The 9330-nt window shown below is 51.3% G+C and overlaps 1 protein-coding gene across 5 annotated transcripts in view; it reads left to right on the top strand.

Moving 5' to 3' along the window:
• Positions 1-4794: 4794 nt before the first annotated feature.
• The window catches only part of NLRC5 (NLR family CARD domain containing 5), an 86634-nt gene continuing 82098 nt past the window's right edge, over positions 4795-9330 (top strand). For all 5 annotated transcript variants that reach the window (XM_045987338.1, XM_045987340.1, XM_045987337.1 and 2 more), the window contains exon 1: positions 4795-4868. The gene's annotated coding sequence lies outside the window, so the exon portion shown is untranslated. The remainder of the gene's footprint in view (positions 4869-9330) is intronic.

Here is a 9330-nt window from a genome sequence, read left to right as displayed (position 1 = left end):
AACCAGCCAAACAAAACACTATCTAACCACCAACTGTGCCCCAAGTTATGAAGGAAATAAGCGGGTAGTTGGGGAAGGTGCTAACAGAACTCATGACTCCCACTCAGGAGGTTATTTGAAAGTTATCTGTGGGTGTCACGTGGGTATATATCAAAATCACCTGCAGGGGTGGCCAAAAGAGATTCTTGGTTCTTCCCACACCTCCCCCACCAAACTTCGGATTCAGTGGGGAGGGGCCTGGGAATCTGAATTTCTAACAAGTTCCCTCTCTGCACTGATGCTGCCGGCTAAGAGTCTACACTTGGAGTAGCACCCAGCTAGTCTATGTGGTCTCCAGAGAGTAAAAACGCAGGTAAATCCCCCCACCAGCAGACGAAGCCTCACCTTGCTTTGATGCTGGTTTCATCTGGGAGGCATGAGCCCATTGTCATGGGGCAAGGTCCTGGGGCATGTTGTTTTCTGACCACCAGAAAGAAGTTGCTGGGAGGGAGGAAAAGTGAGACTCCAAGACAGGAAGGGCCCATGTGACCCCAAAAGCACAGAAGCTGGGAAACCACTAACTTGATCTTTCAGCAGAGTGAAGACTGACCCCATGATTCCCAGGGTCCGTGGCTGCCCACACTCTCTAGCCACTCAGTACAGAGAGTCCAGGGTCCCGAGAGGACCCCCGTGAATTGGCTCACTTCCCCCCAGGATGGGCCCCCTATTCCAAAAGGAAGCTCTTCCTAAGCCTCTGGGATCCCCAGTATGTGCTGCCGAGAGAGGAGGGGCTGGTGGACCCCTCAGATCTCTCCCTGGTCCCTCTGGTGTCAGACACAAGACATTGGTGGGGAAATAGTGTTCTTTCCTTCCTTCCTTATGACTTGACTGCTGGGGAGACAAGACCTTACCTAGACTTTTTTTTTCTTTTAAGTAAGCTCTACACCCAACGTGGGACTTGAACTCAGGACCCCGAGTCACATGCTCTACGGACTAAGCCAGCCAGGCAACCCATCCTATGGAGACGTTAAAATAGGAGGAAGAATCAGCATAAAGGGCACTGGGAGGGCGTGGCAGGAGGAAGGGACTGTCTGAGCAAGGGCAGCTGGGATGGTAGATGTCCAGAGAGGGGTCAAGAGGGCTCATTTGAAGTGATATAAATATTAGACAAGGCACTTAGAATTCTGCCCAGAATTTATTTTCTGGGGGAGAAGGGCAACAGAAGGCCACATTCTCCTTTCTTTTTGATCCCACAATTAAACTGAAGACTAGTTCTTTTTTTTTTTTTTTAAGATTTTATTTATTTGACACAGAGAGAGATCACAAGTAGGCAGAGAGGTAGACAGGGGCGGGGGGTGAAGCAGGTTCCCGGCTGAGCAGAGAGCCCGATGCGGGGCTTGATCCCAGGACCCTGAGATCATGACCTGAGCTGAAGGCAGAGGCTTAACCGACTGAGCCACCCAGGTGACCTATTTCTAACCTGAGGTAGGAAATGGTCTTGGGTAGACAGGGAGAGACAAGCTCTCTAGTTCTTTCTGCCTTACAGAGCAGACAGGAGGCCCTCCAGGAAATCAGGCAACAGGACAGAAGGCAGTAAGACTGAACAACCCTTCCCTCGTCTCTTCCTGTGACCATCCTTCTCCCTGTGTGTCTGCCGGGAGGCCCTTAGGTTGCAGGTGGTATGGATGAAGGGGGTTGAGAGAGGCAGGAGAGCAATGGCCGACTGGCTGCTCCCCAGGCCTTGATTTCCCCTCTGTGGAATGGGATGAGGGTCAGAGCCCATCCCAGGGCTTCAGGAGGTCCCAGGAGGGACCACTCGGGAGAGGTTCCCCCTGATGTGGGGAGCAGGACAAGAGGGGCAGGATGGGATGTATTTTATCATGGGCATAGAGATGAGTGCCATGGGCATAGAGATGAGGGCATAGAGAGGAGGTCCCAGGAGGGACCACTCGGGAGAGGTCCCCCTGATGTGGGGAGCAGGACAAGAGGGGCAGGATGGGATGTATTTTATCATGGGCATAGAGATGAGATGAGAGATGAGTCATTCACCTTTTAGCTGTCCTCAGGCAGAGCTGCACAGGCCTTCACCCTCCAGCCACGGAGGATCCCCTTCCTTCGAGGCCACTGTCCCTCCTGGCGGCATTGCACGCCGGCACCACGGTCAGTGCGTGGATCCCTGCTTCCGGGTTGACCCAGAGAATACCATGTCTGCCACCACACAGGATGGCTCAACCCACTTTAAGGGCACAGGTCCCCTGCTGGCAACCTGATGTGGCAGAAAGGGCCGAGAGTTGGAAGGCTGGGACCCAGTGTAAGCCCAGCCCCAAGCCTCAGTTTCCCCTCCTATAAAATGAGAGTGTTGGCTCGGATGACCTCCGAATTCCCTGTTGGCGCTGGCTCTGTAGGATTTTCGTCTATACGCGGTGGCACTGATGGGGGAAACTCGGACAGCCTTACTGGGTTGTGCAGGGGGTGCTTTGGAAGGCCCCGTCCAGAGCTTTCTGCTCCCTTCCTCACAGGATACACTGAGTTGGCCTGGCCTTTCTTTTGCATTCGGCTTGCCTGTGTGGCTTTGGGAGAGGAAATGGTAGAAGCAGAATTGGCCTGGTTGGGTTTCCTTGTTTTCCCCTTGGTCAACAGAGAGTGTCTCTCAGCCCCTCTCTTCCGTCCCCCACAGCACTGGCTCCTTTCAGCCCCTTTGCCCACCCAAACCTGGGCATCAAAGGGGCCATCTCCTCTCCTGACCAGCTTCCTGCATGAGTTGTCACTTATCCTCTGTTACACGTGCTTCCAGTGGAGGACAGGAAATATGGGGAGCACCGGGGAGCTTCAGATCCCGAGGATAGCGGGGACAACAAGGGGCCCTCACAGAGGTCTGCTTTCTGGTAGAAGAGGAGGAGGGTGCCCCTAAAAAGCCAATCGGGCTTTAACATGGAAGAGACATTTCTCATAAGCAGATTTTTGGCCAAACCACATGCTCAGAGCCTGTCTTCTTCCTGCCTTCAGGCTATAATACAAGATTTCTATCATCCCAGCCTTGGGAGACTCCAGGCTCCATGAAGGATGTGTGGAGAAAACCCCTATTACCACCCTAGCCAAATGGGATGGGGAAAGAGGAAGACCCAAACATGTGCAAAGTCCCTGGGGCAGAAGGACACAATCATGACAGATTCAAGAAACAATGGAGGGAGACACCTGGGTGGCTCAGTCTGTGGAGCATCCGACTCTTTATTTCGGCTTGGGTCATGGGATCGAGCCCTGTGTTGCGGTCCACACTGGGGGTGAGGCCTGCTTGTTCTCTTTCTCCCTCCTCGTTCTGCCCTTCCCCTCCCAAAAAAAGAAAAGAAGAAAAAGGAACTGAATGGAGGCTGCTGTAGCACCCAGAACAAAGAAGAGGGGGAAAGAGAAGAGATCAGGGCCCGCATCAGGAATGTGCCCAAAGGGCCTAGCCTGGATTTTGCTGGTTCGGAGGCAAGAGAGCTGCCCCTTCACCTTTGGGACCATTTCATGGGAAGCCACCAACTTCTGAGCCAGGTTCCTTCCGACCCCTGCTCTAGCCCCTCCAAGTGCTCTCTTGGGCTTGTTTTTTGTTTTTTAAAAGATTCTATTTATTTATTTTGATGGAAAGAAAGTGCGGCAGAAGGAGAAACAGAACCCCTCTGAGCAGGGAGCCCGTCGGGCCGGGGGGGTGGGGGGGGGAGGGCTCGATCCCCGGACTCTGGGTTCATGACCTGAGCCAAAGGTGGATGCTGAACTGACTGAGCCACCCAGGTACCCGTCTCTTGGGCTTGTTTCTCTTTATCTCTTGGGACCCAAAGCAAGGGTGGGACACTCACTAAGCTGACCAGGACCTCTTCTGGGGACTGGCAGGCAGGGCCTTTAGCAGGGTGAAGGTGGCCCGAGTAAAGGTGTTTGGCCAGTAGCTGGAGAGCAGGACTTCAGTCCAGGGCTGTCTGACACTGATGTGACCGCTATCTTGTAGTACCTTCGTACTCACATGGGATGGAAGTGAGTGGAGAGTGCAAACCAGCCCAGGGAGGTGAGTGGAGGACTTCCTAGCAGGCTGACTTGTCCCCAGGACGGATGTGGCCCCGGCAGGAGGGGAGCTCCCTGTCCCAGGAGGGGTGTAGAAGAGCCAGGAGGTTATAGTGGAGCTTTGGGAGGGTAGCTGGACCAGTCCTTGCTCAGGAAGGCTGCAGAGCCCCTCCCCGGGGAGCCTCATCTTCCTTCTGACCCACCAGCGCTCTTGGTTCCTCTCTTCCTCATCTCTGCCTGCGCGAGTAGGGCAAATTCGTTCGCCTGGCTAAGCCTCAGTTTGCTCATCTGTAAAATGGAGTCATGCTTGCGTCTGCATTTTAGAGTTATTCTGAGTATTAGATACTTTCCGAGAGAGTGTCCGGCACCGGGCCAGAGAACCGAAGGCTCAGTTAGTAAGACCAATTATTGCTGTTACCCTCTTCTCCCCTCCTTTCAGTCTGGAGAGCATCGCGGGACAGGAGCCGGGCCCCTGGGTTCAGTCTCCTGCACAGCGACCGTCTCTTCTCCCCTCCCCACCCCCGTCCCCCCCTCCTTAGTGTCCCCACGGGCCAGGAGAGGGGAACTCAGCCTGGGGTCCTCCTGAGGCACCCTGATCCCCTCCACGCACGGCCCCCTGCCTCCGTGTCGCCTCCGGGGGCCGTGCCTGGGTCGGGGCGCACCGCATGCAGAGCGCGGGAGCCGCGGTGCGCCCCCGCCCGGCCCGCGCCTCCACCAGCGGCGGCACTTGTAATCCACGTGATTTCTCGGCAGCGGCCGCCGGCTCCCAGGACCAGCCCCGGCGCTCTCCGCCGGCTTTCAGTTTCGTGCGCAGCGCGGTGGGGCAGGATCGTGGCGGAGCCGGAGCGCGCCGGGTGAGTGGAGAGCGAGCCCCGGGGCTGCGGGCTCGCGGCGTGGGGAGCACCGGGCCGTGGGTGCCCGAGGGCGCTGGGCGGGGAGGCTCCTCCGGCCGCCGGCTGGGTGGCCCGGTGGCAGGGTGCACGGACTGACCGGCTGGTGGACAGATGCGGCGCCCGCTGCCCGGCGGAGTTTGGGGGCGGGGGTGCCAGCCGCAGAGGGAGGCAAGTCGAGGTCACCCGAGCTGAGGGGCGGGGTACGCGGCTGCGCTCCCCTTTCTCCCCACCCTCCCAAAGCTCCTGGAACTTTAACTTTTAATTGCTTTTTTAAAGAATTATAGCAGCGGGAGGCGGGGGGTGGGGCGAGATAGGTAAAGGGGATCAAGAGGTACAAACTTTGTTGGCTACACAGGTCAGTCCTAGAGATCTGTACAGCATCGAGGCTAGAGTTAACACACACAAATAATAGAGGGCAGAGGGAAACTTTTGGAGGTGATGGAGAGGCTTATGGCATAGATCGTGGTGCTGATTCCACAGGTGCATGCTCACCGCTAATCTCAAAAGGTTGTATACGTTAAACACGCAGGGCTTTTTGCAGGTCCATCATAGCTCAGTAAAGTGCTTTACAGAAAAGAGGTGCAAACTTTCAGTTAGGAAATAAATAAGCCAGAGAGATGAACGTACAGTAGAAGGAATCTAGGCAACGTGTGTGGAGTTGTGGCCTCACTGTTTTACACCTGAAACTAATATAACATTGTAGGCAACTCTACCTCGATAATAATTTAAAAAAAAGAAAGAAAGAAAGAAAAGAAAAGCATTTTGGAAGTCTCACGACTCATTCTGCACAATTCACGCTTTTAAGCCTAAACGTGCTTTTTTTATTATTACTATTATCATCATCATCATTATTATTATTGACAATGAGGATAGAAGGAACGGAGTTAGTGAGGTTGAGCCTGCCGGCCTGCTGGTTTGAATGTAAGGAAGTGCCATATAACCATCACTCAACCCCAGCGTTCCTCAGCCCACTTTCATCTCTGCCACACCTCATTTTGAAATGAATGGCAAACAGATATCATAGCATTTAACTGAAACATCCCCGAATGTACTAAAAGATAAGGAATCTTAAAAAACAAAAAACAAAACAAAAAAAAAACACCACAGCACCATCTGAAGACTGGAAGCATTTGAACAATAATTTCTTCATGTCAACTCCCCCCAGACTATATCTGATGAACGTTTTAACCTCATAATCGGGTAAAAACATGGGCGTCATTTTGTTACTTGCTTTTGGCGTTTTATATGGTTTTCAGCTATTTTTCTCACTCGGGAGGTCAGGACCTGGGATTTGCTGAGCCAGCCATTTAGGGAGGTCTGAGCGTGGTCCTTTGCCTTCAGCCTGGTTTGCACCTGTTTTATAAGTTGGGGGTTCTTCTGTTTCCTTTTTAAAAGATTGGGGGTTTGCAGACTTTAAAAACAGTTGGAAAACCAGCACTTCCTAGCCTCCCAAACCTGGGAGTGTCCGGAGGTGGGCTGTACTCACAGGCCAGTGCCTAGAGTCTCCTCCCTCCAAATTGCTTTTCCTTCTGAGAAGTTGTAAGTCCAGAGAAGCATTCGGCTTGGTCTCCCGCTGCCAAGCTGCTGATCGTGCCCACCTGCCTTGTCCCCAAAGCCCAGCACACGGCTTGGCCGGTGCCTGGTGTGGGAAGCAGAGGGATCACGGCCCTCAGCTCCTGGTGTTTGCTGGTCGATTTCCTCAGAACGTCGGTTTTTCATCTGTGAGCTGGGGGTGATAATATGTCCTTCAGAGTGTGCCTCAAGGTTGGACGAGATACGCCCCAGTGCCTGGTCCACCTCAGCACGTGGAGAGCAGGGGGTCCTCTGTGAGGCAGACCAGCAGAAGGGAAGGCGCTCTGGAAGAGTTTTCGCAGGTTGCCTCGCTTTGTGCCTCGACCGAACGTTTGCAGGGCCGGGTCAGTCTCTCTGTTCCCCCAACACACATACCCACCGCGCCCGCGGAGGAAAATTCCACAAAACTTCTTGGGGTGTCTTTTCTCAGCTGTGATGAATTGAGTTGTGTCCTGACGAAAGATAGGTTGAAGTCCTTACCCTCTGTATCTCTGAGTTGTGACTCTATTTGGAAATAGGGTAGTAGCAGATGTCATTAGTTAAGCTGAAGTCATACCAGAGTTAACTGGGTCCTTAATTCAGTGTGACTGGTGTCCCTATAAGAGAGGAGGTCAGCTTATGAAGATGCACACACGCCATGAAATGACAGCCAGGTGGCAACAGAGACAGAGATCAGAATGATGCGTCTATAAGGCTGGACACCCCAAGAATTGCCGGCAACCAGCAGAAACCAGAAAAGCGAAGGAAGGCTCCTCCCCCTGAGGGTGCTTTGTTACAACTGTAACCAAGCTAGGAAGCTAATTCACCAGCCCAGGACCTCGCTTCTGCTTTCCAGAGCTGGACTGTAAGGCCCAAGCAAATTAACACAAGGGCCAATACTTTGTAAAAACTTTTTGTAGGTGTTCTGAGGACATAAACTACTGGGGTTCTTTCACAGATCTATTTTTTGAGCGTTGGCTGGTAGCCCCAAGTCTACCTTGGCTGAAACCCATTCTGCAAGGAAAACACCTAGAGGATTTGCAAAGAAAAAAAAAGAAAAATCATCAGTTTGGCTGTTGTTGTAGGCTGTGCGGAGAAGGGAAGGTTTTTGATCCCTCTGGCCACCCTGGAGAACATGTGTCTCCCACACACTGTACTTAAAACCAGAAGGGATGGGGCAGGCAAGCACTTGGTTGTATGTGGGACTTGTTCCCTGTAAACTGGGCATGATTGTGTTACCCATATGCCATCTGAGGGCTCTTGGGTCCTTGAGGACTGAGTGAAGTTGGCATGAACCCCCATTCCGTTCCTTTGGGAAGTCCCATGTGTCCTTCAGCCCTCTGTGAATCTGGAGGGTAGAGGTGGGTGTGAGCTTAGTTCCTCTGGCCATCTCTGATCCCAGGCTCTTCTTCTGTTCTGTGGTCATCCTTTCTCCCTGATTGACCATGGCATGAAACCAGTCATTTTCCTGGGATTGAGAGATGAGAGTCATGAGGAAATGTGAGTTCACTCATTTATCTTGCTTGTTTCAAGCCTGACTCTCTGTGATGGGACTCCTGCTCCAACCTGTGGGTCACTCCAAAGTCTTCCGATAAATTCTCTAGACGCAGGAGTCTTCCCCGGACCTTCTACCTGAGATGCCTCTGACATATAGCAAAGGAGAACTTCAGAGAGCCTGAGGGAACATTGACTTGACCTTGGATGACCTCTGCTTCTACTCTGGTTTACCTCCAGTCTTTTTTCTATGTGTGGATATTCATATTTTTCTGTGGACTCATACATAAAAACCAAAATGGAATTATACTTTTTAAACTGGACAAAATGGAATTAGATATTAGAGGGAAAGTACGTCCTATATCATTTTTGAAATTATTTCATTTTTAATAGCTAATATATTCATATAGTAAAATGATATAAAATATACAAAGAGGTATATGATACAGAGTAAGTGTCCGCCTTCCCCCGTCTCCCAGCCACCTGACTACCCTCCCTGAAGGCATCAGTGTCATCGGGTTCTCATGTGTCCTTACAAAGATCATTCAGGTGGGCCTCTGCAAACATGGATATAGATAGATACAGATATCAATATGGGTATAGATATCCCCCTTCTTACAAATGGTGATATACGCTATATAGTTTTTTTTTTCTTTTTTCAAAATGGAATACAATTTGGAAATCTTTCCGCATCAAAACCAAAAAAAAATCTGCCTTTTTCTTTTTTTTCCCCTTCCTTTTTTTTAAAAAAATATTTTATTTATTCATTTGACAGAGAGAGAGGTCATTTTTCCCTTCTTTTTAAAGATTTTATCTATTTGACAAAGAGAGACACAGCGAGAGAGGGAACACAAGCAGGGGGAGAGGGAGAGGGGGAAGCAGGCTTCCCATCAACCAGGGAGCCTGATGCGGGGCTCGATCCCAGGACCCTGAGATCATGACCTGAGCCAAATGCTTTAACCCACTGAGCTACCCAGGCGCCCCTGCTTTTTCCTTTTTAACAGCTACAGAGTATTTCATTATATGGTTGTGTCATCATTAATTTAGCTACTGTTAAATTGGGCATTTAGGTTGTTTCCTAAATGTTTCTCTTGCTATCCCAAACAGTGCTGTAATGAATATCTTTGTTTAAGTATTATGTTTGCATATGTGAGAGTAAGTCTTTAAGAAGAATATTCAAGAGGACAGAGAAAAACTGGAGAAAAACATTCAGTTAAGCACCTGCTTTCAGCTCAGGTCCTGATCTCAGGGTGCTGGGATCGAGCCCCTCATAGGGCTTCCGGCTCGACAGGGAGTCTGCTTCTCCCTCTGCCCCTCCCCATGACTTGCACACCTGCACGCACGCTCTCTCATGCTCTGTCCCTCTCTCTTATAAATA

The sequence above is a fragment of the Meles meles genome, chromosome 19 (assembly GCF_922984935.1).
Source record: "Meles meles chromosome 19, mMelMel3.1 paternal haplotype, whole genome shotgun sequence".
Classification (NCBI taxonomy): domain Eukaryota; kingdom Metazoa; phylum Chordata; class Mammalia; order Carnivora; family Mustelidae; genus Meles; species Meles meles.
Note: the sequence above shows the minus strand (reverse complement) of the source record. Positions and strands in the feature narration are given on the sequence as shown.